This window comes from Neopelma chrysocephalum, unplaced genomic scaffold, assembly GCF_003984885.1.
Source record: "Neopelma chrysocephalum unplaced genomic scaffold, ASM398488v2 Primary Assembly neopelma1_22b, whole genome shotgun sequence".
Taxonomy (NCBI): Eukaryota; Metazoa; Chordata; class Aves; order Passeriformes; family Pipridae; genus Neopelma; species Neopelma chrysocephalum.
The window spans coordinates 23,802,846-23,817,356 of record NW_020897690.1 but is presented as its reverse complement, the minus strand read 5'-3'; the positions used below and the strand labels follow the sequence as shown (position 1 = coordinate 23,817,356).

The window sequence follows — 14,511 nt, the reverse complement described above, 5'->3', positions numbered from 1 at the left end:
GATTGCTCTATCTTAAGGCTACCTTCTTTCAGGAAATTCTCAGTAGGTACCTTAGGTCATCCATAAATTTCTTATATATGTTATATATTTCTTTCTGAACCTTTTCAGACAGTTGGGACTACTAGGGTCCCATATTAAACAGATGGCAGTAGACCTGACATTTAGACTATGTAGCATTATGTGCTGGTTTTGGCTAGGGCAGAGTTAATTTTCTTCACAATTGCTGGTATGGGTCTGTGTTTTGAATTTGTCCTGAAAGCAGTGTTGCTAATACAGAGCTGGTTTTGTTATTTTTGAGCAGTGCTTATGTACAGCTTTTCTGTACATAACCCTTTTATGCTTTTCATACTGCCTGCCAGTGAGTAGGAATTTTTGAAGGGCACATGGCCTGGCAGCTGACCTCAACTGACCAAAGGGATATTCTAGACCTTATGGTATCATGCTCAGCATATGAAGCTGGGGAAAGAAGAAGGAAGGTGGGGGATGTTCAGAGTCATGGTGTTTGTCCTCATAAGTAACCATTACACCTCAGGAAGTCCTGTTTTCCCTAGAGAAGACCTGGCCATGGAAATGGGTAATTGATTCCTTGTTTCGCTTTGCTTGTGCATGTGGGTTTTGCTTTTCTTATTAAATTGTTTTTATCTCAACTAGTGAGTCCTCTCACTTTAACCTTCCGGATTCTCTTCCCCATCCCACCAGAGGGAAGTGATCAAGGGGCTGTATGGTGCCTTGTTGCCAGCTGGGGTTAAACCATGATACATTAACAGACATTTTAAGGCATTTAAAAAAATTTAAAATTTTTAACTCATACTCCAACCACAAAGCTACCTTCTCTTCACTAAGATTTTAACTACTTTAGTTGCAGTGCGAACAACACATCTTTTCTCCTCTCAGGGAAGAAAAGGCTACTTAGAATGAATGCTTCATATCCTGCCTCCTCTATGCTGGTTCTTTGTGGTAACTTCAGAATGACCTTGCCTGCCCCACAGAGCACATAGGTATTACATGTCATACTCTGAGGAAAATTCCATTTCTTCCTAGATAATAGGTGTGAGTCTGTGCATAGTACTCATGCACTCAATTCTTAGAATTGAGGATCTTTTGAATTCTTTAAGGAAGTAACAGATTTCCTGTAACTGTTCAATCCATACGATAAAATAGATTAAGTCTGGTTAGCAGGTGTTAAGATTTTTTTTTTATTTAGTCCTGATTTTATGGATTTGCATATGCCTTTTCTAATTTTTTTCATACACAATTTTCCAGGTGAGCGGACTGAGACAATAGAACTGCTCTAGTAGTGGTGGCCATGCTGCAAACTCTGACCATCTGTCTCCTAAAGAAACACGCTTTTTAACCGATGTGTGCAGTTTGGAGTGTTGCTCCTAGTGGAGGATGGATTTGAAATAGAAAAGATGGAGGAGAGCTATTGCTGAGAGAAGGAGGAGGAATGAGGTTTTCAACTATCACTAGTGAGCAGTAATAAGAGTTACTATTCTCATCATCTAGAAGCACACAGTCTCCTGCCCAAATTTTTCATCATGGACTTGCCTGTTTCTCTCCTTCTGAGAGGAGTGGTTTCAGCCCCCCATCTTGCTTGCCTGTATGCAACTGTAGACTTGCACAGGAGATTGTGTGGGAGCTTCAGAAGAACGCATCCAGTATACTGCAGGTGAGAAAATAGTTGGAGAGAAAGCAGACTTGCACTTTCACTTTGGTCTCCAGAAAATATGACTGGAACATTTTCATGGACCAACTGTATCTCCTTAGTCTTGCTAATTAGAGCTGACAGTTGAGCAAACAAGCTTTCTTTGGCTGGAATGATGAATCTCCAAGCCCCATAGAATGACACACTAAACCAGATCATAACACATCTATATCACAACTGTCTTCCTAATTCTTCTCCATGTGTCACATAACTGTCAGAGTCATACCTTTTGTTAGTTTTGGATGGGAGGAGGCCAGAGGACACAGACTGTGAACATCTTCATATTTTTCAGAGGATAACTTCCCAACTAGTGCATCTTGAAATTAAAATTCTCAATTGAAAATCTTATTAAGTAGTTGTACTCATACATGACTTGCAGCTGTTTTTAATGACAAACATCTGCAGGACAGTTACTTATGTAGTATTTGCTAATTAAATATTCCATAAATCACAGCAAGAAAATTTTCACAGTACATAGGACAGGGTGAATTGAAACTTGCAATGGAACATTGATCTATAGCCAAATGAAAATATTTTAAATGTGAAGCCTTCACTTAATTTAGACAGAATAAAAAATAACATCAATGGACCTGTTACAATTCTCCTAAGACCTTGTCCGGAAACATAATACAATTTTCATTCTGCCTGGTGATGGATCCAGTTAATGGAATAACCCTATAAACTTTAGTGTTCTTATTCATATTCAGGGGTAATATAAATATCATCTGTCCTTCCCTTGGGCTGTAGAACATTAGACTAATCTATTTCTTCAAGGCCAGTGTGCTGTGGTTGCTCTATCTGTCTGATGCATTGATTATTTTAAAATAACTGGTGTTATTTTAGGCATAGAAGACTTCTTTATTAGATATGCAGTGTGTTAGACTGTAAACTGCACTGAAACTTAAAAAACTGAGTTTGTTCCAGAGATGTACCAGACACAGAGATAAAAACGTTATTCATTTATTCAAGGAGTTCTCCCTAACAAATTTGTCACCTCTAGTGTTTCCTTACATGGAGATGTCTGAATTAGAGTTCAAGTAATCATGCTCTTTATTTTCCTTTAATGGATGCTCTAGCTTTTGCATAATGAGTACTCTAGCTTTTCCATAAAGCTTCCTTGTACTGTAATCCTGTATGAATCTGATTTCTATAATCTATGAAGAGTGAATGTAAAATCTGAATCTGCACTTTTGATTTTCTGGCTTCAGCTTTCACACGATTCTCATTTTACACATTCAATATCAGATTGAACTATAAATTAGCTTATCCTCTGGCTAGAGGTCTGCCGTGCACTTGGCTTCATGGGAAACCTGAAGGGTTCAGTACTTGTGTCCTATAGTTGCTAGCCCCGGTTTGTGAGCAGAAGGGCTACTAAAAACCTGGAACCTGTCAAGTAAGGGGGATTCAGTTAGGGGTTCTCACGAAAGGTAAATATCTGAAGAAATGAATCCCAGACACATTTTTTTTGTTTAATAGTCCTTCAGCAATGTATTATCCTTCCAGAAATGCCAGGGCAAGTATACCCAACTCAGGTTTAATAGAGGTAAACGGGTCTGTCATTCCTTACACATAGCTGTCAGTCTGGCTTATGTGTACTCCTACAGTTATGAAGAAGCAGGAAGAGACAGGCATGGGAATTGGGCAGAATGTTAAGCTTGAGTGAAGCCAAGAGAAAACTCTGAGCCATCATACTTTGTTTTGGAAAAAAAGCAAATAAGTTAGAAATGACATTAATTTCAAGGAAGAATTTTAAAATAAGAGGGCTGAACTCTGGGAAGAAAAGCAGGGAGCAATGAAATGTAAGATATGGGGAATCAAAAGCTGCAAACTGGGACAAGATACACAATGCACTTCTATGGTGATTAAGATGAAGCATGTTTCAGTCTTATACTGATAAGTCTTCCTTGGAATGGTCTCTATGTGCATAAAAGAAAGTGCTGATGGTAGATGAAAAGGTATCAGTGTTTTTAGTTTCACCCAGACTTGTCACACCACCTGGTGCATAGCTCAAACCAGAAGATTCTAAACATCCTAAAGAAATTGTTGTTACAGAAGGGGGAGAAATCAGAGAAAGGAGATAAAAAAGGAATGGGATGATGTGAAGCTTACTGATGAAGAGAGGGTTTTTTGGATACAAAGACAGCTATGCAGTCATTTCTTTTCCTAAGATCTATCAAATTTATGGGGAACCTCCAGCTCCTACAGATAAAATGTTTACTTATATGTCTGAGGATCAATGTATATTAATTTATAAAATTTTGCCATCCTATTCAAAGAAGCTTTGTAAGAAGTTTTCTAAGAAAAAATTCGCTTGCATATTGATTCACTGGGATGATGCTTTGCTCTAGTTCACATATAAAACCAGCAGATTAGCAGCAGAACTCCTCTATGTTTCTTCTTGAACCAGTGAGTATATAGCAGGCAAACACTCAGAAAGCACTTAAGTGATGAGTGCATTCCTAGATATATAATGGCCACAGCCTTTCAGGACCATCAGGTTTTAATAGTTGCTGGTGCATGTAGCATATAAGGTAAAGTGTATGGTTATGGTTCTGTGCACATCTCAAATATATGCTTGTTGTCTCTGTGGAAAGTAAAATAGAGAAGAGAAAGGGAAGGTAACGAACTGGCAAACTGTCTTTTGGGTGGCTAACAGAGAGAGAACAATCTAAAAGAACAAGTTTGGAATTAGATGTCAGAACAATCTGTGCCTCCATCCTCAGCTGAGTATCAACAGTTGTCCTCATCCTGAAAGTGCTTGTTTTTACATTCCCAGACCTGTAAAATGCCAGTAGTTGTGCTCAAGCTTTTAAATTGAAGTCAGTAGGATCACTCACAGTCTTGAACAATTAGACTACTTATGAGATTTACTGGATTGATAATCAGGCTTCCTTGCTTTGCAGAACTTAACCACCCATTGTTTTTCAGAAGTGCTATGTAAAATCAACTTGCTGTTGATGTCAGTGAAAATAATCTTTCTGGCATTGGACAATAACATGTAAACTAGTCTGCTTAAGCTCTAGTGATAAAGCTGAGATGGTTGGGCTTGTTTACAGTCAGGATTGAATTTGTCTCTCTATAGCTCTCTAAACAGAATAAAAGGGCTATGAGAATAAATGACCTGATACCTGTCACATTCTTAGAAGATGAAGAATACTACCTAAGTGCTACTGTGGTCACCATAACAGTCCTTACCTTTGCAAATGATTGCATACAATCAAAATGTTAGAACCATGAACAGCACCATGGTAACTGTATTGTATTGGCAGAGAAAAAAAAAGGCTGTGTGATGACAAGGGTTGCTGAGATGGTCTTTGCCATCTCTTCTCAATTCAGTACCAGCAGCAAAATGTATGAAGCACAGAAATAGTTATCTTTCCCTCTGTATTCCTAATAAAAATATTTGGTGAATACACCATTAGTATAGTCCACATCACAGTCCAGAAGAGGGACAGCCTACCTCACCATGGTTTTCACCATGGACTGCAAGGGAATCTTTGCTTCCCTTGTTTTAGCATGGGGTCCCACTCACAGGAGACAGTCCTCTTTAAACTTCTCCAATGTGGGTCCTTCCCATGGGCTGCAATTCTTTAAGAATTGCTCCAGCATGGGTTCCTCGTGAGGTCACCAGTCCTACCAGCAAACCTGTTTCAGCACCTGTTTCAGGCTTCTCACAGGGTCACATCCTCCTTCAGGCATCCACGTGTTCTGGCATGTGATCTTCTATAGGCTGTTGGTGGTTTTCTGTTCCATTGTGGACCCATTCACACATCACAGTCCCTCCAACTCAAGTTCATAGTGGAATTCCAGCCTGTCCAGTGCAGCAGCACAGAAAACAGCAGCAATACCCTAGCCAGCTGCCAGCCCAGACACATCACCATGGCTGTTACCAAAATGTTCCCAGGTACAATACAGTGAGGCAATCAGTAGTACAACACTACAGCAAGCACAAAAGCAAAAAGTGGCCATTAATGAGCACTAGATTCTTATATATTGTCAGGAAAGCAAGCCCCATGGTAAGAACAGGAGCCTACTCATTACTAGCTGAACAGCACTAACAGCTATAAATTGTCTCATACATCCCAATCAAATCTGTCATTGTCTTGAACCCTTCATGCCACATGTCAGTCACCAAAAAGGACTGTTGTGGTTTAACCCCACCCAGCAGCCAAACACCAGACAGCCCCAGTCCCTTCCCCACCAGAGGAATCAGGGAGAGAACTGGAAGGGTAAAAGCTAGAAAACTGGTGGATTGATATAAAGATAGTTTAATAAGGAAAGCAAAAGCCATGGACCAAAGAAAGCAAGACAACGAATTAATTCACTACTTGCCATGGGGAGGCAAGTGTTCAGCCATCTCCAGGAGAGCAGGGCCCCATCACATGTAGCAATTACTCAGGAAGATAAACACCATCGCTCCAGAAGATAAACACCAATACTCCAAGCATCCCCCCTTCCTCCTTCTTCCTTTATATATTGAGTATGATGACATAAGGTATGGAATATCCCTTTGATCAGTTTGGGTCACCTATCCTGGCTGTGTCTCCTCCCAACTTGCCATTCACCCCCAGTCTCCTTGCCAGTGTGGCAGTATCAAAAGTAGAAAAGGCCTTGGCTCTGTGCAAGAACTGCTCAGCAATAACAAAAGCATCTCTATATTATCAACTCTGTATTCAGCACAAATCCAAAACACAGCCCCACACTAGCCACTGTGAAGAAAATTAACTCCACCCCAGCCAAAACCAGCATATCACCTCTTGGTGAAACTTTAAAAATGTATCCATTGTACAGTATCAAGAAAAATTCTGTAAAGTGAGAGATGGACACTGTCTTGAAGTTCTCTTGTTGCCAATTTACACAGGTAGTAGTAAGCAAAAGAAAAAAAACCACATTATGCAAAGGAGTGCTAGGACATAATTTAAAGTGGATATTATCATATTCTGAGCAGGGCTGGAATTCACAGATGTATTTAATTTCCTATCCATTCCTCATTCTACCTATCTTAGACTAAGTAGTGAGTGGAAAAAGATTTCACTTTCTTTAAAATAATAATTTAAAAATATTTCAAGTGAAAAAAATGTGGTGTTTTGTTTTTTTATAATACTATACATTTGTACAAGATCCAACATGAAGCAATCCTACAGACGAGCCATGAAGGGACCTGGGATGATAAAAATCTCTTCGGTGTTGGCATAAAATGTGGGAGGGGGTGGAGAAGCCTGAAAATTGGATTTTAGGTTTCTAATGTGGCTCAAACTGCCACATTTTTGGTGCATTGGCCAGGAAATTTGATTGGCTGTGGGTAGAAAACATGAGACTTGTTGACATAATGAAGAGAAGCTTTCAGACATAACAAACTGTACCACTGTTGATAAGGTAGAGCTTTAGCTGTAATGTAATGTAAGTGCTTGATATAGAGTTAAGTTCATAGTAATATTGTGTTAAGGTATAGTATAAGGAGTTATTTCATTTTAGGTTATATGTTAATTGCAGGGTATTAGTATTGTTGTGATATATGATTTTTTCGCAGGAGCGGGGGGTGGAAGTTGTCATGGTTTGAGATTGGCCCCCCCTCGAGAAGAGGGGGACTCAGAGGTGATTGGGTGCCAGGGCAGTGTTCCCTGAAGAGCCAATCACCACTCATGTTGTTCACTTCTGCTCAAAATCATATATACACAGCCCACCGGAAGTGGTTGGCAAGAGTTCTGCTGTTGGTGTCTGCTGCATGTAGGTGTGGAAGGCCAGGGGGTGGCTGTGCTCCCTCTCTCCCTTCCAGGGGGGAGAGGGGCGCCCTGCAGCCTCCCCAGCTCTGCCTAGGCCAGAGCAGAGTTAGAGGCAGCATTTTGAGTGTGTGCAGTGAGGGAAGAGACTCACAAGCACCTGAACCTGACCTGAGGTAAGAGGAGAGGCAGGCTTTTGTAGCCAAGCCTTCTCCCCCCTCCTTTTCTACAGCTAAGCTGTGGAGGGGGGCTTTCTGTCCCTCCACTGTAAGTGGAGGAGAGGCTCAGCATTGAAGCTGAGCCAAGTGGACGGGCCGTGGAGGTAGGCCCGGCGCTTGGGAGAAAGAGTCCCAAGCGAAATTGGAGACGGACCCCGCCCAGAGAGAGAGAGAGGGGGGCCCGGAGGATGTTTCTGCCACGCAGGACAACCGAAAACCTGAGGAGAAATCCACATGCCAGGACGTGGACACTTGATGAGCAGAACCACACTGCAGCAGCCTACGAACCAAGGTATGAGAGAGAGAGAGAGATCACACAGCGGCAGGAGAGCAAGGACTCAGAGCTATCTTCCTGGACTTCAGGAGGAGGAGAGACTGCAACAAACAACTGGAACTTGGTGAGGGGGGAGCGTTCGGGCCCAGAACACTCCCACAGAGGGACTGGTTACTTTCCAGCCTTGAAAAGGCTCTTTCCTGGACTAAACTTAAAGGAGGGGCTTGAAAGGACTGATTGACAGAGATGTAATATATATGGTTGTCTTTAGCTTGTATAGTATTTATTTGTGTAAATAAATGTATATACTTCCCCCTTCCCCTATAGAAGCCTCTGGCCTGAAAGTTTCTCTTTGGTGTTGGCATAAATTGTGGGAGGGGGTGGAGAAGCCTGAAAATTGGATTTTACGTTTCTAATGTGGCTCAAACTGCCACAACCATGTCCCTGGGGAGGTTGTTCCAGTGAATGTTCTCACTGTAAAAAAGTGTTATGTCAAGATGAAACCTCTCCTGGTGCAACTTTTAGCCGTCAGCCCTTGTCTTCTTCATGTGGCTCCACGTAAAATGAGAGACTATCCTCTCTGTAGCCATCCTTTATGCACTGGAATACTGTGATGAGGTTCCCTTGAGATGTCTAATATTCAATATTCACCTGAGGGAAGACAGGAAGATCTTCACAATAATACAATATGTTTGAAAGCTAGTGAGTAAAAAAACAGCACGGAAAAATACACTTCGGTAGCAATACAAATTCAAGGACTTCAGTCACTACGTTTACAGTTTAACTTTGTCTTTAAGCAGAAAAGGAGATACTTGGCTTGTACCATACTGCATATCACAAAAATGTTCTAGTAGCAGAGTCTGGGTGCAATGTCAGGTATACTGCAGAGAGAGGCACTGCTCAGCTGCGTGGGCACTGCTTTTTGGACCTGGGAAGGACTTGTCACAGCGTGAAATGATAGTGGAAGTATAATCTGGAGAAATAGTCATTTTCTCCTTTAGCCCAAATGCGTAAATTTACCCTGGCAATAATTACCGAAACAATATATAAAATAATAGTAAGTGACATATTGTCATGTTTTAACCCCAGCCAGCCACCAAGGCACATGCAACCACTCGCTCGCTTCCCCACCAGCAGAATATGGGAGAGAATCAGAAGAGTAAAAGCCAGAAAACTCGTGGGTTGAGATAAAGACAGTTTAATAGGGAAAGCAAAAGCCACACACAAAAACAAAGCAAGACAAGGAATTCTTTCACTATTTCCATGGGCAGAAAGTGTTCAGCCACCTCAAGGAAAGCTGGGCTTTCCATCACACACAAATGAAAGTACATCACATATGATTTTTAGACTTTTCCTCTTTATACTGTGAATTAAGTTCATCATCATGGTAGTATGGGAGAAAGATTTGGTCTTTTGTTTGGGCTTTTTAAATTATTATTTACATTATTGAAGGTTATCCCCAGCCTAGCAAGCAAGAAGACTACATAAGTCTTTACACATTTTACAATTTTTATGAGATAAAATCTGAAAGTGCCGCACATTAATTTACATATCAGCAATTATAAGCAATAGGGATCTTATGTGTTGTCTTATATACTCGTAAATCTATTTCTAAGAATGAATGAAGCTTGCATCCAGAATCCAAATCTGTGGTCAGATATCACCTTTCCATCATCTTGTTAAGAGGCATGTAGAATGAGACAACACAGAGGTAATATTATTAGATGCTTCACAGAATCACAGAATATGCTGCATTGTAAGGGACCCACAAGGATCATCAAGTCCAACTCTTAGCCCTGAACAGAACCATCCCTAAGAGTCACACCATGCTAATGAGAGTATCAACCAAACGCTTCTTGAACTCTGGCAGGCTTAGTGCTGTGACTACTTCCCAGGAAAGCCTGTTCCAGTGCCCAACCACACTCTGGGTGAAGAATCTTTTCCCAATACCCAACCTAAACCTCCCTTGACACATCTTCAGTCCATTCCCTTGGGTTCTGTCACTGGTCACCACGAAGAAGATATCAGTGTCTACCCCTCCTCTTCCCCTCACGAGGAAGTTGTAGACTGCAGTGAGGTCTCCCCTCAGCCTCCTCTTCTCCAGGCTGAACAGACCAAGTGACCTCAGCTGCTCCTCATACAGCTTCTCCTCAAGGACCTTCACCATCTTCATTGCTCTCCTTTGGACATTCTCTAGCAGCTTGATATCTTTCTTATATTGTGGTGCCCAAAACTGCACACAATATTCAAGGTGAGACCACCCCAGTGCAGAGCAGAGCAGGACAATCGCCTCCCTTGACCGGCTGACAATGTTTTGCCTGATGCCCCCCAGGACATGGTTGGCTCTCCTGGTTGCCAGGGCACTGCTGACTCAGATTCAACTTGCCATTGACCAGGACCCCCAGGTCCCTTTCTGCAGTGTTGTTTTCCAGCATCTCATTCCCTTCTGTTCGTACATCTAGGGTTGCCCCACCACAAGTGCAGAATCCAGCACTTGTCTTTATTAAACTTCATGGGGTTCGTGATTGCTCAGTTCTCTAATTTGTTGAGGTCTATCTGCAGGGTCTCTCTGCCTTCAAGGGTGTTAAGAGCTCCTCTGAGTTTTGTGTCATCTGCAAACTTGCTTAGTATCCCTTCTAGTCTCACATCCAAGTCATTTATGAAGATGTTGAAGAGCACTGGGCCTAAGATGAAGCCCTGTGGAACCTCCCAGGTCTTCAGTCTGATGTTCTCCCATTCACTACTGTTCTCTGTGCTCGACCCGTGAGTCAATTGCTCACCCACCACATGATGTGTTTATCCAGCTGTGTGCTGTACATTTTGTCTAGAAGGATCCTGTGAGAGAGTATCGAAAGCTTTACTGAAATCCAAAAAGATGACATCAACTGGCTTTCCTTGATCAACTAGGTGGGTTACCTTGTCATACAAGGAAATCAGGTTTGATAAACAGGACTTTGCTCCCATGAAGCTGTGCTGGCTGTGACCAATGACTGCATTGTCTTTTAGATGTTTTTTGACACCTCCCAGAATAACCTTTCCCATAAGTTTACCAGGCACCAAAATGAGACTGACAGGCCTGTAGTTTCCAGAGTTCTCCTTCTTGCCCTTCTTGTAAGTTGGGACAGCGTTTGCCAGCTTCTAGTCAGCTGCAACTTCTCAGGATTCCCAAGACCACCCTAAAATCATTGAGAGAGGTTTTGCAAGGACATCCACCAACTTTTTGAGGATTCTCGGATGAATCCCATCAGGCCCCATAGATTTGTAGGGATCCAGCTGGAGCAGCAGATCCTGCACAATTTCAGGGTCGACTGGGAGCCGAATTACAGTTTATTTTGGTTTTTCATATTGGTTCATTTTATCCTTTGAACAGATAAGCGAATTAAAGATATAAAATCTAGCCAAGTCTGCCAAGTATTTCGTCTGAACAGAGGCGGTATGTCATAGGACACATTGATTAAGGATATGAGCAAAAGATTGACTTATTCTATCTGGGAAACTTACCTAAATATGACCAGTGAAAGCTGGACAAATAACTGATCTTTTGATTCTTATTATTTTCTCAACACTGGAAAAATATGAGGAAACCTAAGTAGGTTAAAGAAGTCAAAATTTGTCATTAATTGAAATGTCAAACACCTATATGTCAAATAAAATGTTGTTTGGGTTTTTTTCACTCAAAGCCAAATATTTTCTATAGATTTCATCTTTTATTTTTAAAACAAACAAATTTTTGTTTTATTAAAAAAAACCCTAACAATTTGTAATGCAGATCTGTGTCACCTCTTGGGAAAACTGCAGTGCTACTCTTCGCTTTGAACTGATCAAATTAGTTGGCAAGTTATCTCCAATTTAATTTCCTTTCTCTGTTTTATGATGTCCAGATGGTTACAGGACATGTCCTGAATACTGTCAGTGTTTGGACTTGCCAAAGAACTGCATGGATATATGTGGCTGCTTCACTGTATGAGTTTGAGACTCTGCAGCCAGAGTGATAAAATAATTATATAGGAGCATGCGCTAAACATATTATCTAAGTGCAATCTTTTTTCCAACAGCTCAACACAATGCTTCTATATGACTATATTCTGCTATCTCCTCAGATAGATTTTGACAATCCTGAGCAAATACCTCAGTTGTTGGGTCACAGGGCAGAAGTGGTCGGAAATAGTCATCCCTATTACATCCGGCAATGTTGTATCATTGGAGGATTTGTAACTCCAGAACTTGTTATTTCATACCAGATTCTTCAGGCATGAAGGAGAGAGTCTGTGTGTGCTTTGTGTAGGCATAGTTCATGTCACTTCAGTATCTATTTTAGGTGATAAGTGTGTTTTGTTTCAACTATACTTGATTTTATTAAATCTCATTGAAACCAAAATAATTTTAAAAGGCAATATTTTTTCTTTTTAATTCTGGACAGTGTTGGATCTGCTTCTTGGATTTGTGTCCCTTGTAATTATAACTACAAAGCTGTCTGAAAATTATAATGGTATTTTTTCCTTGGAAATTATTAGCCCCTTGCAGTTCTGCCCCAGGAAATATTTCTGGACACAGTACTATATGACTCTACAATTTTCCAGCATTAAAAAACGCACCAAAATTTTTGCTTAGACATGTAGCCATAGTTGCAGATAGTCTTCACTGTCGGGATTTGGGGATTAGAACATTTAAGTGGTTCCATTTCCCCAAACTGCCAACTTTGTTTTTTGGAATTTGAATGAGGGTTGTTTAACAGTTCTATTACACTGGACACTGGCTTTTCTCTAACTCTTCACTGATTTCACCATGAAGCATACAACAAGAGTGGGGATCAAAACACTCATTTTCTTTTTTTTTTTTTATTCAGAAACAATTGCTTGTCAGTATTGGCCAGAGTTTTTCAAAAGCTGTATTCCTTTACTGTTCTTCAAGCTAAAGTGGCTTTCATTTTCAAAGGCTTCAAATACCAGCCATTCCCAGGAAGATCCAGTGTTCCAGAGCACTTTTAAGTGTAACATGACGAAGTAAAAACTGGACATGAAGCAATTATATAATGCACTGTAATAGTGCTTATCAGCAGTTTAAAACCTTGGGCAGTCAGGCAAGGAAACAAGGAATGAAATCTGATGAGTCCTCTCAACATATTTTTTCATCTCAGAATGTTTGTGTAACTCCATAGGTAGTCATTTTTGTTTGGCTAACCAAACATAAATTCCCATGAAATAATCTCATTAGTGCATCACTTTTTATTTTCAAGAGCCATTTCTGTTCCTTCTTGATGTCAGTCCTTAACCTAGATATAAAACGATGAGAGATTTTTATCTTTAGAAATACTTTTAGTTGTGCACTTCTCTGGGCAGCCTGTCCCAGAGCCTGACAACTCTTTTGGTTAAGAAATTTTGTATAATATGCAATCAAAACCTCCTCTGGTGTAATTTGAAGCTATTTTCTCTGGTTCTATCACCTGTTATTTGGTAGAAGAGACCAACCCCCTCGTCGTTACACCCTCCTTTCAGGTACTTGTAGAGAGTAATAAGATCTCCCCTGACCCTCCTCCTCTCCAGGGTAAACAACCCCTTGGTCCTCATAAGACTTGTGCTCCAGACCCTTGACCAGGTTTGTTTTCCTTCTCTGGACATGTTCCAATGCCTCAATGTCTGTCTTGTAGCGAGGAGCCCGGAACTGGACACAGGATTCGAGGTGCAGCCTCACCACTGCCGAGTACAGGGTGACAATCACTGCCCTGGTCCTGCTGGCCACACTATTGCTGAGAAAGGCCAGGATGCCATTTGCCTTCTTGGCCACCTAGGCAAAACACTGGCTCGTGTTCAGCCAGCTGTTGACTCGCACCCCCAGGTCCTTTTCTGCTGGGCAGCTTTCCAGCTCATTTTAACTCACAAAAACAAATGTATAACCCAGCACCCTGGGACAAGAACAGAACAGTGTTTGTTGGCCCCTGTGCTGAGCACCTGGTGTCTCCCCTGGGTGCAAAATAAAATGAAAAGAAAACCTGTTGGTCCAGATGATGACCGCAGTTCTGTCAAAGTTCTGGTCCTCTGGATCCAATGAGTGGTACCAGAAATCATAAAACCCGAAGTTAATATATGCTCAAGTTCAGGTGGGAATGCTCAGTACCTCCCCCAGGTGGGGAGTTTCACAATGGGTGATTTAACTCTGTGAGTCATGGGATATCTTTGGAATCTTTCCTGGTCTAGGTGTTGCAGCTGCCTATTAAATCACCCCATTCTAGCCCATTAGCAGACATGACTCCTCAGGCTGGGTGTATGCCTTTCCAGAGGGGAGTTATCACAGCTGAGTCATTAATGGGCAAACAAAAGAACACTCCTCTGCCTTGCAGGGGTTTCTTTAACACCCAGCATGTAGCATGAGGTGTTAGAGGTTCACTGGACAGATGCTGCAAACAATCCATTTATTAACAGTCCATCACAAATTACACAGAGGATGTAGAATACACAGTTTTGGTTATACCCACATAGTGATAAACTGGTCCCAGCCCCTGTAACTAGGACATGCATCCATTTGCATAATGCTGTGGGATAGGTACTGACCTCTGTTGACGTACTTTTGAACACGGGAGGATTAATAATACAACTC

The 14,511-nt window shown here is 41.3% G+C and overlaps 1 protein-coding gene across 5 annotated transcripts in view; it reads left to right on the top strand.

Annotated features, from left to right (window-relative positions):
* CDH12 (cadherin 12) overlaps nt 1–14,511 on the top strand; it is a 399,245-nt gene that overhangs the window by 100,179 nt on the left and 284,555 nt on the right. The gene's annotated exons all lie outside the window — the stretch shown is intronic.